Here is a 21,666-nt window from a genome sequence, read left to right as displayed (position 1 = left end):
CAATATTGGCCACCTGATGCAAGGAGCTGACTCATTGGAAAAGACACTGATGCTGGGAAAGATTGAGGACAAGAGAATAAGGGGACAACAAAGGATGAGATTGTTGGATGGCATTACTGACTCAATGGGCATGAGTTTGAATAAACTCAGGGAGATAGTGAAGGACAGGGAAGCCTGATGTGCTACAGTCCATGGGATCACAAAGAGTTGGACACAACATAGTGACTGAACAACAACCCTGGATTTATCTGTCATTGCAACATGCAGCTGAAAAAGAATGTGCAGAGAAAGAGGAATATAGGACTAATTCAGGTTTGGGCCTTTCTAAACACAAGAAAGCAAAGAGGCAAAGGAGCATTTGTTATTGGCAGGACTGCTATTGAATTTGAGCTTTATAGTCCCTAGATTGATTAAGGAACTGAAGAAAGAGAGGGCAGGTGGATTAGGAGGAAGGAGAAGCACAACAGAAAGCCCTGTGCTGTCAAACAAAGGTCAAGAATGAGTGGCTAAGTAAGTAAGCTGAACGTAGAGGAGATTGCAGACAGAGAACAGGATGTTTGAATTAGTAATTTTGTGTGCAGTGTTGTGGTGTAATATTATGATGTAACAGACTATAGGGTGTTACCAAGGAAGTAATTTGTTGGGGAGAATCTACTTTAAACCATGTTAAATTTTAACTTCACTCTTCAAAGTCAATATAAAGACAATTATCACTTTTAACCCTGACATTTGGCATTTATATTATAAAAAAATAATAAATCCACTAGGGATAGCTTTGCATGTTCAGTCTCCGAATTCATTCTCACAGACTTCATTTACATGTGTTCACCTGCTGGCAACTGTAAAGTTTTATATTTAGAGGGCACACTTCCTCTCAATGACATTCAAATTTCTCTTACCCATTAGCTAGAGTTTCCTAAGTCTGCGGTTTCACAACCTTGGTTGATCATCAGAATCACCTGTGGAGTTTTTTTAATTCATAAATTCCCAGCCTGCCCAAGGTTAACCAGACTCAGTAGTTCTCAGGTGGGGCGTGGGAAATTTGTAAATTAAACAAAAGCTACCCAAGTAATTCTGACAACTTGCTAGGGATGGCAGCTATTGCCCTGAGCGATGGGGGAAATATCCTGCTTCTGACTTATCAGTTCCTCAATACAAACTTCTGGAGCTAGACATGACAAAGAAACCAGCTGGTCACAGACTATAAACAAACGCAGCCAAAATTTACATTACATGGAACTAATTTATGTACTCTGAATAATTAAAATATTAAGACATTCTGTTATTTTGCCTTCTTATTGTCCTTTATTAAGAAAGGAGAGGAGATAGTTCACAATTTCTCTATTATATGTGTAACACCCAGAGAATAATTTTATTGTAACATTGCTGTATAGTAACCATGTGATAGACTTCATGTAAAATGGTATAATTCTTTTGATACCTACTTCAACATTTTCTTTTTAAAAATATCCTCCTCCATATCTGATCTTTGGAGACTGAAACAAGAGAGAGGACTTGGGAAGCTATTGTAGAAGACTGCATTAGAGATGATAGTGGTAGAAACTACAAAAATAGCAAAAGGAATCCAAAGAAGGGAAAATGTTGAAAGTAATTTATTAGACAGGATAGATACAATTTGGGATTAGGGATGGTACATTCAGATTTTTATTGGAGTTCTAAAACTAACTGTTCATGAGTTATATCTTTAAGTGCCACAAAGTGGAAGCTTTTTTATTTTTGTTTAAAGATTGTACATTTGCCTTATTTCAAATTATATGATTATTCCTCATACTAGCTTATTTTTTAACCAAAAGCAATCAGAGACTTAAAACCAACTTTCAAAGTTGCTGTTGTCACAAACACTGTTTAACCTAAGAAGGACCAGAAAAAGAAGAATTGAGAAACAAGTGCAGTGTACCTTGGTTCCTATTTCCTATGGGAAGTCTTAAAAGAATTTAAGATAAAACTCATGGGGGAAGGGAGGAAGTGAAATTAATTTTGTAAGTCAACTTAACCAGAGAACATCTAGAATAAAATGGTAATAAGACTCACCAATTCCAGGCAGAGGAAATTAAACCCTTTTAAAGTTCACATGTAAGGAAATAGAGTTCATTGACTATGAAACACTACTGTGAACATATGCATGGCCTACTAGTTTGTGCTTAAGTTGAACTCATTTTATTTTTACCTTAATCCTTACAAAATAATTATTTCTTGCAGTTGATAGCTCACCCTAAATGGAAACCTGACTTTGGCTCAATAGGTGACTTGGAAGAACAATTTATGGCTTGTGTATAAAATGTGTGATTGATATGAAGCAAGAATGAATACGGGTTTCCCTGGTGGCTCAGTGGTAAAGAACCCACCTGCAATGCAGGAGCCACTGGAGTTTCAGGTTCGATTCCTGGGTCAGGAAGACCCCCTGGAGGAGGGCATGGCAACGCACTCCAGTATTCTTGCCTGGAGAATCCCATGAAGAGTCTGGCAGGCTAAGTACAAAAAGAGTCAGACGTGACTGAAGTGACTTAGCATGGATGCACAAGAATGAATAAACAGAGCTGGTTGAAAGGGTGAGGATCCAAAATAATATTGACTTAGGAAAAGTTTAGTTCAAGTGAAACATGGAGAATACTATAAATATAACTATAAATACTATGTGCTTAATTAATTTTAAAGCATATTCAAATGTATAAGGTCAGTGTGGGAATTAACGTGGCTGAAGAGCAGCCCATGTTAGAACAACTTCAGGATTTAATTAACTCAACATTAGCTAATAATGTGATTAAATAGTCTAAACCACTACTGCTATCTTGGAACACATTAATTCAAGTATAGTGATCAGGAAAAGGGAAATGAGAATTTCATTCTTTTCTTCACTGTTTATACTGAAAAATGTTGCAATCAGCTTTGCCTATTGTATTTTAGAAAGAGCATAAGCAAATTGGTTTGTATTCAACTGTGGATGAAGACAATGGTAAAAAAACTTGAATCCATCACATAATTAATTAAAGAAGCAAAATATTTGGCCTATAGAAGAGAAAGACACAGCTGGTGTCAAATATGTGAAATAGAATTATTATTGTTTGTTTTTAATTTATTTAATTGGGGGCTCTTTACTTTACAACATTGTGGTGGTTTTTGCCATACATCGACATGAATCAGCCATGGGTGTACATGTGTCCCCCATCCTGAACCCCCCTCCCACCTCCCTCCCCATCCCATCCCTCAGGGTCATCCCAGTGCACCTGAGCACCCTGTCTCATGCATTGAACCTGGACTGGCGGTCTGTTTCACATATGATAATATACATGTTTCAGTGCTATTCTCTCAGATCATCGCCCGCCCCCAAAGAATTAGATTCATTCTGTGTAGTTCCAACTGGTAAGACTCAGATAGGCCAATGGGTGAAAAGAGCAGTTAGGCAAATTTTGTCTACATGCCCAAGCAAGTATAAATGGCTTAACAAATTTTGGCCAAGAGGGAATTAGTAAACCTCTTTAAGGATAATTCTAACACAGAAAGTCTTGCATAAAGTATCAGAATAAAATGTTCAATGGCCTTCAAAATTGCTCAAATATTGGTGGCAAACTGACCACATCCAAACAATCATCTGGGAGATCATTAAAAGCAAAAGTTCTAGATTTTTCACCTGGGGCTTCTAAGATATCTGGACTTAGTTGGGTTGTGGCACAGGAACCCAGATCTTTAACATGCTCCTGGGTGATTGTGATGACCAGTCATATTTGGAAGCCACCAAATCATGTTATTTCCAAAAGTCCATTCCAGCTCTTAAATGCTATAATTCCAAATGCTTAGAAAAGATCATGTGTGTGTGTGTGCATGCACAGTTGTCTGACTCTTTGTGACCCTAGGGACTGTGGCCCAACAGGACCTTCTGAACATGGAATTTACCAGGCAAGAATACTGGAGTGGGTTGCCATTTCCTAACCACCTCCCTGCCCCCTCCCCCCCAAAAAAAGATCATACTCATGACCAAATGATATAATGAAGTATTCAGTGAAGTTAAGATTTAATTTGTATTTATTAATATATATATAAATATCTTTCAATATACAAATATAAATACATATTAAATATATAAATATTCTTAAATATATATAACTGTATATATCCTTAAATATATATAAATATCCTTAAAATTATTATTTTATATATAATATATAAATATGAACTGAAAGATAATTTGGAAGAATTAACAAAACCAAACACTTGATATTTTTTATTGCTGTCTAGTTATTCCACTAAACTATTTAAGAGTGTAGGTGTTTCTTAGATTTCGTGGAAGTCCTGGGGTGAAATATACTCCTTTGCAATCCTGCAGAAAGCACCGGTCTTTCTTAGTTTGATATTGGGGTTTTCCAAAAGGACCAAAGGATCTTTTGTATAAATAGCCAACTGTATTGTCTACCATTGCTGCTCATTTAAAAAACATATTAGAAAGAAAACTGTTATGATTAAAAGTTTCACAAAGCACAAATTTCTTTAGTCAGCATGAACATAAGCCAGTAACACTCAGCAATTATTTCTAAAATATCTCTTATCTAACTTCTGTATTCTGGTTCCGCTGTATGTACTCAAACATGTGGTAACGCAGGACCTTGGACAGTAATTCATTCCCCCAGAGCAAGGACAGCTGAACTGAAAAGGGTGGGATAAAAGCAGAGTTTCTATGGGTGAGACTGTAGACCTATTTTCAGTAGGTCAGTCCTGAAAGTACTGAGACTTAAAAATCATAGCACACAAGAGTTGAAACAATTCTTAAATGATATAAAGTAAACCTCCATTACAAATGAGAAAACAGAGATCCAGAGAAGAAATGTGGCTTGGCCTAAGTCTTTCACTTAGAAAGTAATAGACATGAGACTAGAATCTGAATCTCCAGTCTTAGGTCTGTTGAAGAAGAACCTAAGATAACCATTAAGATACCGCTTTGAGAAAAAGGAGCCCCATATGAATGGAGATGGGAAGCCATGGTGGGAGATACAATTAACAGTTTATATACTCTGTGTTGACAACCAGAACTGGAGAGTGATTTGCTCTGCATGTAGAAGGTAGGTAAATAGGATGACAGGGAGGGGGCAATCAATAACTGTGGGGATTTAAGAGCCAGTTAAAGAAAAGAACTGGACTAAATTTAGGTTATTGGGATGGAAATTTAATCTGAGATCTCTGGAGTTACAAGATCTCTGGATTTATATCATAAATAGAGCATGAGAAACAGAAAGAGAACCAGAAACTTAGACTACAAAGAGTAATATTCTTCAAAGAAAGATAATTAGATGCATACAGCACCCTGTGGATTCCTTGGGGCTGGAGTAGGAGAGAGAACACTGAGAGAGAAATTATTGGATTTCCCTGTACCACCACAATATTGTCATATTATTTACACTAAAATAATTTAAGGTACTACAGAAATTTTAAAATTAAAAATTAGGTTAATGTTAGAAGGGTCTTCAAATAAATTAGTGTTTAAGAGGGAATATAAGGAAGGAACATTCCAGAAGTAAGTTAGGATTTTGATTCACCAATTAAATTGGAAAACAACCAGGTGTTATAACATAAGACTTTGTATAAATGCTGTAAACCTAAAACTTTACCAGCTATCATTCAATCTTTTGGATAGGAATCTGGAGTTACCATTAAATTGGGTAAGTGGTTAGGTCAATTTTGAAATATGTTTGGTGGAGTATTATTTGAATATTAAAGTGATATGTATTTTAGAAATGTATTTTTTTAATGTAGGGCCTAAAATAAGTGAAACATATATCACAGGGTTATTGTGAGGACTAAAATAAATAATTAATATGAAAATAATTTTAAACAATAAAGTGGCATTAAAATATATAATATAATTATACTATACTATGGAAAAGTATTCTTGCATTTGGATAAAATTTATAAAAGACCATAGAGTATATATAGCTGTTGTAAGAAGAGTGGCTTATGGTACTACTTTGGGGTCAACAGAGAAGCAGGGAAATTGGGATGTTTTTCTACCAACTCTGCATTTATCATTAGTTGAGAATTGCTTAGGGGAGCATGGCTTTCAAACAGTTCTGACTTGCCTGCTTTGGGCCCAATATTCCTTTATCTTAAGAAAGAAGTTCAAGGACTGGGGATCCCACTGCTTGCAGTTAACAGCTTTAGTCATGTAGAGGTAAAACAGCAAGGGGACCTCTAGCTATAGCATCATCGGCTACAGGCCTTTTCACATCGGATAAGATATCTCCCAAGATCAGTCTCTGTGCTTCTGTTTTCTGTGTGAATTAAACTCATAGACCTCATAGCTACTTATCACTTCACACCTTTTCTGGGCTGCAAAGTTTTAATCTACATTTCACGTTCTATCTTTCCCCCAAATCCTGGTTCCACATTCCTGATGTTGATAGCACAAATCCATTTCGATAGCACTATCAACAAATATTTATTGCCAACATCCGTTGTATCATAAAAAAAGCAAGAAAGTTCCAGAAAAACATCTATTTCTGCTTTATTAACTACGCCAAAGCCTCTGACTGTGTGAATCACAACAAACTGTGGAAAATTCTTAAGGAGATGGGAATACCAGACAACCTGACCTGCCTCTTGAGGAATCTTTATGCAGGTCAGGAAGTAACAGAACCGGATAAGGAACAACAGACTGGTTCAAAATTAGGAAAGGAGTACGTCAAGGCTATGTACTGTCACCCTGCTTATTTAACTTATATTCAGAGTACATCATGTGAAATGCTGAGCTGAGAGCCTCCTGATGAAATTGAAAGAGGAGAGTGAAAAAGTTGGCTTAAAACTCAACATTCAGAAAACTAAGATCATGGCATCCGGTCTCATCACTTCACGATGGATGGGGACAATGGAAACAGTGACAGGCTTTATTTTTCTTTTGGGCTCCACAATCACTGCAGATGGTGACTGCAACCATGAAATGAAAAGATGCTTTCTCTTTGGAAGAAAAGTTATGACCAACCTAGACCACTTATTAAAAAGGAGAGACATTTCTGTGCCAACAAAGGTACATCTAGTCAAAGCTGTGGTTTTTCCAGTAGTCATGTATAGATGTGAGAGTTGAACTATAAAGAAATCTGAGTGCTGAAGAATTGATGCTTTTGAACTGTGCTGTTGGAGAAGACTCTTGAGGGTCCCTTGGACAGCAAGGAGATCTGACCAGTGCATCCTAAAGGAAATCAGTCCTGAATGTTCTTTGGAAGGACTGATGCTGAAGCTGGAGTTCCAATACTTTGGCCACCTGATGCGAAGAACTGACTCACTGGAAAAGACCCTGATCCTGGGAAAGATTGAAGGTGGGAGAAGGGGATGATAGAGGATGAGATGGTTGGATGGCATCACCGACTCGACGGGCATGAGTTTGAGTAAGCTCCAGTAGTTAGTGATAGGGAAGCCTGGCGTGCTGCAGTCCATGGGGTCAGAAAGAGTCAGACATGACTGAGTGACTGAAATGATCAAAAAATATCCATAAATATGTATTAAGCCTAATATGGTACCAGGCATTGCTTAGGTAGTGGGGATATGCCAGTGGGGGGATGCTTAGTTGTGTCCGACTCTTTGTGACCTCATGGACTACACAGTCCGTGGAATTCTCCAGGTAAGAATACTGGCGTGGGTTCCCTTCTCCAGGGAGTCTTCCCAACCCAGGGATAAAACGCAGGTCTTTCGCATTGCAGACAGATTCTTTACCAGCTGAGCCACCAGGAAAGCCCAAGTAAATTTTTCTTCACAGAATTTAAAGCCTGAAGGTGAATAGAGGTATACAGGAAAATAAACGGGTGATTTTACAGTATGTAAATCCCTAGGATATGGGCAGTCCAGAGTGCTGTGGGAGATGCTGGAGGGGCATAAGCCTGAATGTGAGGAGTCAGGAAAGTTCCTTGGGAGAAGTAAGGCCTGAAATGAGACCCCAAGGATGAGTCGGAGTTAATGAACCTTATCAAAACTGTTTTCCCAAGAATCAGCTCAAGGCCTAGAGCAGAGTAAATTCTTGATTGATGTATGCCAAATGTGTGGATGAGGGAAAAAACACTTCAGGCAGAGAAAAAAATATATAGAAGACTCATTTTGAGAGAAATCATTTTGGGGGGCTTCCCAGGTGGCTTAGCAGGGAAGACTCTGTCTGCTAATACAAGAGACACAGGAGATGTGAGTTTGATCCTGTCAGGAAGAGGGCTGTCAGGAAGATCTCCTGGAGGAGGAAATGGTAATTTACTTCAGTATTCTTGCCTGGAGAATTCCATGGACAGAAGAACCTTGTGGGCTACAATCCACTGGGTTGCAAAGAGTCGGATCTGACTGAGCGACAGAATACACAGGCACACAAATGGTAGCAATATTGTGTGGGTGGGGAAGGGGTGACTCTCCCTCTGAGATAAAGGCGACCCAGGATAAAAGAAAGCCGTTCATTCTGATAGATAGAAATGTGACAGCAAACTTTCAAAAGTTCATATACTTCCTGTACATTGTGCATTTCCTTCTAGTTCTAATAACACTGAGCACAGTTAAATGGTATAAAAGAAGAATTCTCCAGGGGTTGTGAGCTCTAAGCTTGAAGTCTGAGAGATGGGTAGTAGTCCAAAAGAGGAGCAATGGTAATAATCATGTAAAAGGAGTTGGAAGAATATACTGGGCAAGGGAATAGCTTGTTCAAGGATGAAAGCTCAGAGATTTGGCAACTTTAGGTGGTAAGGCATGTGATTCAGTAGTGTGGAAGGGAAGTCAAGAGCAAAAAGATGAAAGGGCCCTGCTCATAAGTCTTGCATGGCATGTTAAAGTATTTGCACTTTACATGAGGATAATGATAAGTCAAACATTTTATATGGATCTACATGATCAGGTAGAAAGAAAGGGTAAGATAATGAGAAAATCTCACTGGCTGGCCACCCAGACAAGGCTTCTCAAGGTTAGTATCTGTGTCTCTACATTCCAGGGCCTAATCTTTGACTTTGCTGTTTCAGAAACTGACTTTCATCAACATGAGAACTATGGATTATTCTTTGGATAGTAGATAGTCTTATACTAACAGAACTTCCAAGAAACTTTCTCTATCAATTATATAAATTTTCCAGTGATCAGAATAGTCATGAATCCTACATGGAATCTCTCCTCCCTTCTCTGTATCCAACACTAAATCTCAGAAAGTTACTTAAGTTATAATCAAAGATACAAGTATTGATGTATTGAGGGATATTTTACCCCAGCCTGTGGCTGTCAACCCTGACTGTATATTAAAATCACCCAGGGAACTTTTTAAAAATTAATGATGTCCTTTTTAGATCAGTTAAATCAGAATCTCTAAGAGTTAACCCCAATTTACTTTTGTAAACACCTCTCATGATTCTGATGTGCAGATACTGATCTAGGGCCTTGTATAACCTGATGAAATGGTTTTTCTAATTAGTAGATGTTTAGTTCAGTTCAGTTCAGTGCAGTTGCTCAGTCATGTCTGACTCTTTGCAACCCCATGAATTGCAGCAGGCCAGGCCTCCCTGTCCATCACCAACTCCCAGAGTTTACTCAAACTCATGCCCATCGAGTCAGTGATGCCATCCAACCATCTCATCCTCTGTCGTCCCCTTCTCCTCCTGCACCCAATCCCTCCCAGCATCAGGGTCTTTTCCAATGAGTCAACTCTGCGCATGAGGTGGCCAAAGTATTGGAGTTTCAGCTTCAGCTTCAGTCCTTCCAATGAACACCCAGGACTGATCTGCTTTAGGATGGACTGGCTGGATCTCCTTGCAGTCCAAGGGACTCAAGAATCTTATCCAACACCACAGTTCAAAAGCATCAAGTTTTCGGCACTCAGCTTTCTTCACAGTCCAACTCTCACATCCATACATGACCACTGGAAAAACCATAGTCTTGACTAGATGGACCTTTGTTGGCAAAGTAATGTCTCTGCTTTTTAATATGCTATCTAAGTTGGTTATAACTTTCCTTAGAGTAGATGTTCAGATCACTCCAAATTCAGTGTTTGCTCACTGCACAAGACAGGATACATGTTTCTAGCTGACCCCAGTTTTCCTAACTTCTATTGCAAACCACCCTTATTCTATTGACATCTACTAACTTTTTTCACTTTAAAATATTTCAAACATCTAGGAAAAATAGAATAATGAGTAACTGAATTCAAACCCCATTTTTTTTCAGATCTAACCATTTTGTAAATTTAGTCCTGATGTTTTATAAAATTACAGATATGAATTTAAGTCCCCTATACACCCTTGTCCAATCCAATTCTCCTCCTTGTCTGCTTAGAGATAACAGTGATCCTTAAAGAGGTATTCATCATTTCTATGCATATCCTTTTACTAAAAACAGATGCATTGTTTATTTATTTATTTAGACAAAGAAGCAGACTGTATTGGGAAAGCATGCCCAGGAGGAGGGCAGTAGGGCAGGGAACCCAAGAGGTCTGCTCTGCCACATGGCTCTCAGTCCTGGGTTCTATGGTAACGGGATCAGTTTCCAGGTTGTCTTTGGCCAATCATCTGACTCAGAGTACTTCCTGGTGGCACACACATTAGTCAACCAAGATGGATGCCAACAAATAGGATTCTGGGAGGTGGATGGACATGTGCCGTCTCCTTTCCCATACTCTTCTGGTTAGTGCTGGCTTATAAGTTCTGTGTCTCTTACTAGAACCTTCTGTTGTAAAATAGTTCATGCAGATGGTTACTATGGTGCCTGACGAGGGTGGGTGGTTTCAGTCAGTGTGCTTCCTCTAACAACTCCACTCTGAGAGACTTCATACTCAAGATACTGGGAATTGGGGTGGAGGTCTCTTCCTTCTGTAACTACTTCCTGCTAGGCATGGACATAGTCCTGCTTAGCAGAGAAGTCTCTATCTCATCTAAGTCAAGGTATTCCATATCTGAAACCAGCTTCCACCCTTGTAGTTATAGCAATTTAGCCTGAAACTGTTGGACCCTGTCAGAGATGAAACAGACAGAGGTTAAACAGGAGGCTAAGCAGGATAGTCACCACTGGGCCCAGAAAAGGAAGGCAAAATTTGGGGTGAGGGCTGCAGGGTGTGTGATGGGTTATTGGTGAGGAGAGTGCTTCAGGAATCTTGTGCTCAGCCTGAAATTATCATCCTCTACCTGGGTGGGGCCCCAGTACTGCAGAAGAACTCAAAAATATTGCTATGCATATTCCTTGAGTAGGAACCAGGACCATACCAAAAATGGATGCATTTTTTAATGGATGCAAATTAGTACTGCTTTGTATACTTGTAACTTTTACATAAATGTAAAAGTTCATGTAGCCTGCAATTTTCTATCATTGATCAAGAGTATGTTCTGGAGAATTTATGTTAATACATGCAACTTTAATTCAATCCTTTTCACCGATGTATAAACGGTATGAGTTTATAAAAATGTAGCTTTCATGCTAGAGTTTATTTTGGGTATATATCTAGAAGTGGAAATTGAGTCTATACACACACACACACACACACACACACACACATATGTATACAAAATTTTCCCTGATGTGACTAAATTATTCTCAAAAGTAGTTCTAATTTAGTTACCTACCAGAAAGGTGTGAAAGTTCACCTTGTGTTACATTCTTATCAATGCTTGTCATTGTTGCCAATACAAAATTAAAATTTAGCCAGTCTAGTACGTGTACAATAATATTGGTTTAAATCTATAATCCCCTCATTACTAATGAAATTGAGTATATTTTGATGTATACTGGCTATGCAGTTTTCCTTGACTAGGAAGCAAGAGTCAAATATTTTTATCCAGCATGGAAAAACTTAATGATATTCTTTAGGAGAAAATATTTCATGAAGTGTAGAACAAAATACACATTTTATCATGACTTATTGCAAATAACAGAATTATGGGAGAAATATATAAGTAGCATTGTTGTCATATAAAAGCAGAAAGCAGAAAAATATCTAATGGATGCTTAATGAAAGAAAAGGGTTGGGATAATATTGATACAATGGAAATTATTTAAAGGAAGAATTCCTCTATCTCTATGGCAGATAAGATTGATCTTTCCTTGTTTTCTGTGAACCCCACATGCTGTCTGCCAGAAAATTCAGTCTTGTCATGCATCAGGTATGTGATATGCACTATCACTGTGTGCAAGATGTAGTGCTTCCTAGAAAGGAGAGGAAGTTTCAGTGATATGGAAATCTTCAGGGAGCTGAAATCTTTTTGGATCATTTTGTTATTCACAGGTATTTGAAGCTACCTTTGAGAACAGCAGAATGAGATTTTGCCTATTTTGCCAGCAATTGGAATAATGCCTTGCTGCTGCTCAGTTGCTAAGTCATGTCCGACTGCGACCCCATGTCAAATTCATGTCCACTGAGTTGGTGATGCTATCTAAGCATCGTATCCTCTGCCGTTCCCCTCTCCTTTTGCCTTCAGTCTTTCCCAAAATATCAGTCTTTTCTAATGAGTTGGCTGTTTGCGTCAGGTGGCCAAAGTATTGCAGCTTCATCTTCAACATCAGTCCTTCCAATGAATATTCAGCATTGGTTTCATTTAGGATTGATTGGTTTGTCTCCTTGCAGTTCCACAGACTCTCAAGAGTCTTCTGCAGTACCACTAATGCCTATCCCACACCATTTGTTCAATAAGCACTTTTTGATAAATGGATGAATGACAAAATAGATGACTATATTGTTGCACACTTGTGAAGATGTCATTGCCTTTGCCTATGATTTCTCTCCAAAAATAAATTCCATCTCCATGCCAGAACCCGCAGGAACATCGCTCTTAAATAGCAGCAAAAGGGGGCAGTATATGATGGTGGGGTTGGCCAGTTCTCTTTGGAGATTAAAAATTGTAAATGTTTAAACTTATAAGGCCTCAAGCCCCTTCAAGTCTCAGAAAAGCAAAATAAGTACAAGATAAACTGAATTACACTTACTATGAAGGTCGAGGCAGATTATAGGCAGTTTTTTCTCAAAATAGAAGTCTCTTTAGGAAGTCTTACTATAGAGGAGCAGTCATTACTATGTTTTCAAAAAAACTGACAGCCTAGATATTGGCAGGTATTTATTCTCCACCACTACCCACACCTCCTGGAAAAGTAAATGCTACAGACACCATTGTATCCATTCATTTTGTAACAATAGTATAAGATTAAGCTCCTTGATAACTACTCAAAATTCTTGAAGACTTTCCTTTCTGTAATATGTTAATACTGGCAGAAATGGCTCATAAAGTAATAAATACAGACTCTCTAAATACAGACCCAGAGGAAAAGAACTGAAAGTAAGCTAGCCATGAAAAAAAAAATTATGGAAGGAAGAAACCATGTGAGGTATTATTACATGTTGAAACTAAGGAACCAACTTTTGACTCAGTGGAAGAAGTGTCTTAATTTGTCTAAACAGACTTCAGTGAAGTGGGAGAATCATGACAAAATTTACTCACAATCAAATGAATTTTTAAAAGTTGAAGAAAAAGTTACAGGTTAAGGGTTAATGTTAAAAGTCCAAGGAAAGAATGATGAAATGCAGGAACAATTCTGAACGAATGCAGTAAGAAGGGAGAAACAAGCCAACAAGTAACCACCACCACCACTTACTGAGACTTAAAACAGTTCCAGTATGTGATTAAGCAGTTTGCTCTACCCAAAGCTAATGTAGAGGCTGAAGCCACATTCCCCAGCATCGGGCTCTATTTCCTTATAAGGAGTCCTGTTCTGGAGGTTATTGTGCTCAATCATGGCTGACTCTTTGCGACCCCATAGACTGCAGCCCACTAGGTCCCTCTGTCCTCAGAATTTTTCAGGCAAGAATACTGGGGTGGATTGCTATTTCCTACTCCAGTTTTGGAAGCTATTGCAAAGTGGTGAAGAGTATGTCAACACATTTTCATGACTGCTATTAAACTTTCAAAATCACTAACCAAGGAAGTAGCAAAATGTTCCAAGAGGAAAAAAAGCATGTCTAATCACTTTGCACAAGCTCACATTTTATTACTTATTCTCAAAGTGTTTCAGAGACATAAAATTTTAGATGTATGATTTACAATAGACCAGGGAATTATAGCCTATGACTTATAGTGGCTGAAACCAGGCAAGTTGTTGAACGATAAATGGTTGCTAAGAGGAGGAGGAAATATGTTTATATTCATGGTTGGTTCATTAATTATTTTCATGCATTATTTAACTTTGTTTTATGTGCTGTCATAAAACTTCTGAAGCAATATTTTATTTTCTTTTATTTGCTCTATTTTGCAATGGAACTTGAAATGGCTACCAATTACCAGTTAAACCTATATGTCAACTGGTAAGAATTTATTTATTTTCTGTGAGATTTAGAGTTTGGAGGGTGACAGATTAAGTTTCCTGTCTGCTGTCACGTCTGATTTTATGGCTCTTTGTTCCATAATAACTAGAATCAAAAGTGTGTGTTTAGTGTATTGACTCTATTGTCTTGTGATTACAGTTATAGATAGACCATTTATAAACTTTGACCTTTTCATCTACTTGGTGCATTTGCAGATGTTAGCTATCTAATTCTACTGTGTGTATATATTTACACACACACACATATATATATATATATAAGCATAATCTTGAATTGTTTTGTATTACCTAATAATCTAGGAATTTTTAAAAGAGTCTTTCCATAATCTCTAGGTCCATCCAGATTGCTGCAAATGACATTATTTCATTCTTTATAAAGGCTAAATAATATTCCATTGTATATATGTACCGCATCTTTACCCATTCCTCTGTAGATGGACATTTAGGCTGCTTCCATGTCGTGGTTTTTATAAATAGTGCTGCAATAAGCATTGGGATGCATGTTTATTTTCAAATTATGGTTTTTCTTTCCCTCTGGATATATGCCCAGGAGTGGGATTGCTGGATCTTATCGTAGTTCTAGTTTTAGCTTTTTTTTCTTTTTAAAGGAAATTTCATACTGTTCTTCATAAGGGTTGTACCAATTTGCATTCCCACCAAGAGTATAGAAGGGATCCCTTTTCTCCACACTCTCCCAGCATTTATTGTTTGTAGACTATTTGATGCTGGTCTTTCTGACTGGTGTGTGGTGATACCTCACTGTAGTTTTGATTTGCATTTCTATAGTAGTGGATGTTGAACATCTTTTCATGCACTTTTTGGCTATCTGTATGTCTTCTTTGGGAAAATGTCTATTTATATCTTCTGCCCATTTTTTTTTATTGGATTGCTTGTTTGATTTGGGCTGTATGAGCTGTTTGTATTTTGGAGTTTGACCTCTTGTCAGTTGCTGCTTTTGCAAATATTTTCTCCCACTTTATGGGTTATCTTTCTTTTTAATTTGCTCATGACAAGAATAATGATATACATTAGAAGTTGATATACTTGTTAAAGCAATTTTAAAACTTCTCTAAAAGCTCCAAATCAGTATGGTCACTTGAGTTCATAGGATTTGAAAATTAAAGATTAATTGTGTTCTATTTATTTTTTGCTTGTAGTTTCATTACTCCAGGAGGTACATCCAAAAAGATATTTCTATAATTAATGCCAAAGAGTATTCTGCTTATGTTTTCCTCTAAGAGTTTTATAGTATCCAGTCTTACATTTAGGTCTTTAATTCATTTTGAATTTATTTATTTTTTGTATGGTGTTAGAGAATGTTCTAGTTTCATTCTTTTACATGTAGTTGTCTAGTTTTCCCAGCACTATTTATTGAAGAGAATGTCTTTTCTTCATTGTATATTCTTGCCTCCTTTGTTGTAGATTAATTGACTACAGGTGTGTGGGTTTATTTCTGGGCTTTCTATCTTGTTCCATTGGTCTATATTTCTGTTTTTGTGCCAGTACCATACTATCACTACATGGCAAATAGATAGGGAAACAATGGAGATAGTGAAAACCTTTATTTTCTTGGGCTCCAAAGTCACTGCATGTGGTGAATGCAGCCATGAAATTAAAAGACACTTGCTCTTTGAAAGAAAAGCTATGACCAACCTAGACTGCATATGAAAAAGTAGAGACATTCCTTTGCCAACAAAGGTCTGTCTAGTCAAAGCTATGGTTTTTCCAGTAGTCATGTATGGATGTGAGAGTTGGAAAGAAAGACTAGAAAGAAAGTTGAATGCCAAAGAATTGATGCTTTTGAACTGTGGTATTGGAGCAGACTCTTGAGAGTCCCTTGGACTGCAGGGAGATCCAACCAGTCCATCCTAAAGGAAATCAGACCTGAACATTCATGGAAGGACTGATGCTAAAGCTGAAACTCCAACACTTTGGCTACGTGATGCAAAGAACTAACTCATTGGTAAAGGCTTTGATGCTGGAAAAGATTGAAGGCAGGAAGAGAAGTGGACAACAGAAGGTGGGATTGGATGGCATCACTGACTTGCTGGACATGAGTTTGAGCAAGCTCCGGGAGTTGGTGATGGATAGAGAAGCCTGGTGTGCTGCAGTCCATGGGGTCACAGAGTCGGACACGACTGAGCAACTGAATTGAACTGAACCAGACTGTTTTGATTACTCTAGCTTTGCCATTTGCAACAAGAATGGACCTAGAGCTTATCATACTAAGTGAAGTTAGACAGACAAACATCATATGATAACACATATGTGGAACCTAAAAAATTATGCAAACGAACTTATTTACAAGACAGAAGCAGACTCACAGACTTCAAAAACAAACTTATAGTTACCAAATGGAAAATGTGGGGGGAAGGGATAAATATGAGTTTTGGATGAACATATATATAAAATAAATAATCAACAAGGATGTGCAGTATAACACAAGGAAATTTCCTTAATAATCTGTAGTAACCTATATAGGCAAAGAATCTGAAAAAGAATGGATATATTTATATGTTTAACTGAATCACTTTGCTGTATGCCTGAAACACAATATTTTAAATCAACTATATATTAAATATAAAATAAAATTATATTTAAAAGGACATCTTTCAAATTGTTTATAAAATTAAAGTTTTGCTATGTTTATTTCTGCTGTTTGTTGCTTCTGACTTTATAAACATTGCTTTTTATTTTAATTTTCAAATCCTATGAACTCACATGAGCATACTGATTTGGAACTTTTACAGAGGTCTTAAAATTGCTTTAACAAGTATATCAACTTCTAATGTATATCATTATTCTTGTCATGAACAAATTAAATTTTTCACTGGGTTGATAACACTACTTACATTAATTACTAATTTTACAGATTATAAATTTTGATGGAAATTCAAAACTGCTTCACTTTATTAATCTTTGCCTTATTTCCAGTGCTGAGAATAATTCTTTCTAATTCCTCTAAATATACAAGCTGAACTCTGACTTATAAAATTTTTCTTCCTGTTAGAATACCAAATATGCTGGACTTACAAAAATGCCTTTTTAAAGTTATACTTTTGTTCTTTGTAAGCTTGTATATATATTTCAACTAACTACTGATAAAGTGTGAAATTTGGCTCTATGTTTACTCAATCTTCAAATCTTCAGTGAAAAGCTTAAAAATGTACTGGATTAATGAGTGAATTAGGGAAAGTGATTTTTAAAAAAATAAAATTATGTTGTAAGTTTTTGGAATTTAAATTAGTGTTATCAGTAAACTAGTTTCTTAAAATTATTTTTAAAGTGAACTCTCAGCAAGGAATATCAACTAAAGATTTCTTCACATGTCAGACAGAAATGAGAGATGATGAGCCATGACAGCCCTGTGTCTTCTTGAAACCCAAGATCTTTGTTTAAAAGAAAATTTGGACAAAGCCCAAGTAAGAGAAACAAAGGAACCATTAAGAAGTGTGGAGAAGTCTAGAAGGAGTGTGAAAGGACACTCTCTCCACTACTTACTGTCCTCTCACTGCTCTTCTTAATCAGGCCACCTCAGGAGGCAAGACAGGATGCCTCAAATGACAGCAATCAGTCTCCTTTCCCAAGGGCTTCAGGAGGAACGTTCAGAGGTTCTGCACTTCTGAGAATTGTAATTGGTCATCTTTGCTTCAGTAATCCATAAACATAGGATCTGAAATAGATCTGAAAGAACAAAGTATGGTATGCAAACCCATGAGTTTTGTAGGAAGTTAGATCCAAATAGTAGTAAAATCTCTTCTGCTTGACTGCAAAGGAATGAAAACAGAAATGGTGATGAAATGAATGCTTAAGACTTAGGCAGCTTGCAAAACCCCTATAGATGTCCCTACCGCTTAGCCTCCTGACCACCATCCACCATTGTCACCCTTAGCATCACCACCTAGCCTCAAGATTCTGAATCGTAAATTGATGTTTGACCATTTTTTTATGGACAGTTTACTCATTAACATGTGATAGAAGTATTCTCCAGCAACTTAGCACATGAGGTGCTTGTTTTAAACTGGCTACTCTGGAATAGTCAAGCAGTTTGGGAGGGGGAAGGAATTGTCCTAGCCAGAATGTAGACACTGGTTCTACTTAATCTGAAACTACATTAATTCTGCTTTTCAAAGGGGAAGGAACACTTTTTCTTATGCGACTCCTGAATGAACTTCTTTTACCATTGAGGGTACAGCATTCCACACCCCTAAGCAAGTGTGGAAACTCCCCAAAGGAGCAGTTCCTCTTTTGCTTTTATATGGATTGATCATATCTTTTTTCCCCAAGAAATCCCTAGGGATTAATGCTTTTTCACACACATTACTTTTTGTTGTATTCAAGAGAACCACTTTCCAAGTGATGTTAATCTAATTAATTAGATGGTAAAAGTATTGCAGCTGTTTTAAAACTCTGTATTAATGTAATGACAGATTTTTTAAAACACTATTTAAGCTGGGAAAAATTACATTTCATAGAGAATAATTTACTTCTCTTGCTTTCTACCTTGCCTGTACACCCACTAAATGTATGTGTTCTTGGCAATATTCCAGGACGTTCTCATCCCAGATCCTGTCACTGCTGAAAATCACAGTATGAAGAAGTGATAGCTCCACTCTTATAATGGCAATTGTTTCATGCTGGAGCCATGCTGGTAACCCAAGCGTAAATATAATTTTGTTGTAGGAAAAGGAGACTGGAGATGCTTTATGATGACTTGATATCATCTCTTTTATAATTCACCAGAGGTTTGGAAACTCCTAAACTGATCATAGTCTTAGATTATTGGGCTTCCCTGGTAGCTCAGATAGTCAAGAATCTACCTTATCTTTGGGTAAATCACAGACTGGGACGCATTTTTCAAGGGACTTCTGGGCTGGTTCATTCAACAAACTTAGCATGCATTCTTGATTTATTTGCAGTAACGACCCCTTGTACATTTTTGATATTCACCATTACTTTTATTTTTATCCTTTTCTCTAATCTTGATTACTCTTATTAGTCATCTGTCCGATTAGGCTTTTTAAAGAACCCAACTTGGTTTTTATTTGTTTTCTACTTGATCGATTTTTAGTCTTATTTTTAGTATTGCCTTCTTTCTACCTTTTTGGATTTCTTTTTCTAACTTCATGAAAAACATGCTCTTCAGACTTTTTCTTTTCAATATATCCATGTGAGACTTTGAATTTCATTCTGAAACCTGCATTAGTTGAATTTCACAGATTTTAATGTGATTGTTTTCCTTAGGGTTCAGTCTGACATATATACTAATATATGTTCATTTCTACTATGATTTTTTTCCCTTTGGTGCATGTGTTACTTAGACATGTTTATCTCAGTTTTCAAACACATAGATTTTAAAAATTATTTATCTTTTAGTTACTGATTTCTAGTTTAATAGCACTGAAGTCAGAGAATATACACTGCACAATTTCAAGTTTTGAGGTTTTTTGAGACATACTTTATTATCTATGATTAATGTTTGCAAATTAACCCTGTGTGCTTGGGGAAAAAAAATAAAGGTGTATTTTGCATTTGTTGGACTTCCCTGATGGCTTAGTCAGTAAAGAATCTGCCTGTAATGCTGGAGACTTGGGTTTGATGCCTGGGTTGGAAAGATCCCCTGGAGGAGGGCATGGCAACCCACTCCAGTATGCTTGTCTGGAGAATCCCCATGGACAGAGGAGCCTGGCAGGCTACAAGCCATGGGGTCACAAAGAGTTGGACATGACTGAATGACTAAGCACAGCACAGCACATGTTTTATATACATACATACATACATATAAAACACATGCTAATTATATTTCACGCATTTTCAATATATTTGCAAACTTTCTGTCTGTTCATTCTAACCATTATTGACAGATAAATTAAGATTTAGGGTTTCCCTGGTGGCTCAGACAGTAAAGAATCTGCCTGCAAAGAAGGAGATCCAAGTTTGATCCCTGGGTCAGGAAGATCCCCATGGAGAAGGGAATACCCACTCCAGTAATTTTGTCTGAAGAGGTCCATGGGCAGAAGAGCCTGGAGGTGGGGGTGGGGTGGGGGGCTACAGTCCATAGGGTTGCAAAGAGTTGGATGCGACTGAGCGGATAATGCTTCCACTTTTCACAAATTAAAATTTGTCTATGAATTTGAATTGTAAATTTGTCTATTTCTTCTTGTAGTTTTGTCCAACTTGCCTTAAATGCTTTGAGGCTATGTTACAATATACAAATGAATACAAAATCTTACATCATTTGAGTGAATAGTTCATTTACCATTATTTAGTGACTTTCTTTATCTATAGTAACATTTTATGCCTTAAATTCTATCTTTTACTGGTATTTGCTTGTTACATCTGTTTTCTATTATTTCCTTTCAAGTTTCCTATATCCTCAGGGTTTTTAAAAATAGCTATATTTAGCAATGTCATGTACCATATAGTTAAACCACTTAAATATACAATTTAATGATTTAATATATTCATAAATGTATGCGACCATCACCATGGTTGACTTGAAAACATTTCCATCACCTCAAGAAGAAACCTTGTACCGTTTAGCTATCAACCTCCCACCCCCTCACTATCCTCCCCTCTATCAACAAGCAGCCATTAATCTACTTTCTGATAAGAATAGATACCATACTTGCTCTTAGCCAAAGAAGCGATACCACTATTCTACTTTGTGTCTTTATAGATTTCCCTATTGTGGATTTTCATATCAAGGGATTATACAGTATGCAAAAGTTTGTGACTACATTTTTTCACTTAGTATGTTTCCAAAATTTATCCAACTTGTAACCTATATCAGTACTTTATTCCTCTTAAGGCAGAATAATATTCCATCACATGGGTTGTGTATCCATTCAACAATTGACTGACATTTGGATTATTTCCACCTTTTGCTTATTAAGAATAATGCTGCTATAAACATTCATTTACAAGTTTTAGTATGAACACATATTTTCATTCTCTAGGATTTTTACCAAGAGGTAAAACTGCTGGGTTTAATCATTTGAGAAATTTCCAAACTATTTTCCAAATAACTGACACAATTTTATATTCCCACCAGCAGTAAGAGGATACTGATTTTTCATATGCTTAAAACACTTTTTATTGTCTGATTTTTTTTTTTTATTTTAGTCATCTTGTGAGCCTTGATTTCTGTTTTTAGTGGCTCAAGAGACTTTCAGGATCAAGGCTCAAATTCTTCCACACCCCCTAAAAGACCTAACTGACTTGCCTCTTTCTCTTTTATTTTGCCCTGATAATTTCACTTACATATTCTCGTTACGTATACTTATATGGATATCTAGATAGATAAATAGATCCATATCTATACCTACACTTGTATACATACACATATACATATCT

Source organism: Cervus canadensis, chromosome 13 (genome assembly GCF_019320065.1).
Source record: "Cervus canadensis isolate Bull #8, Minnesota chromosome 13, ASM1932006v1, whole genome shotgun sequence".
Classification (NCBI taxonomy): domain Eukaryota; kingdom Metazoa; phylum Chordata; class Mammalia; order Artiodactyla; family Cervidae; genus Cervus; species Cervus canadensis.
The sequence above is the reverse complement of the archived record's forward strand: the minus strand, read 5'-3'. Positions refer to the sequence as shown.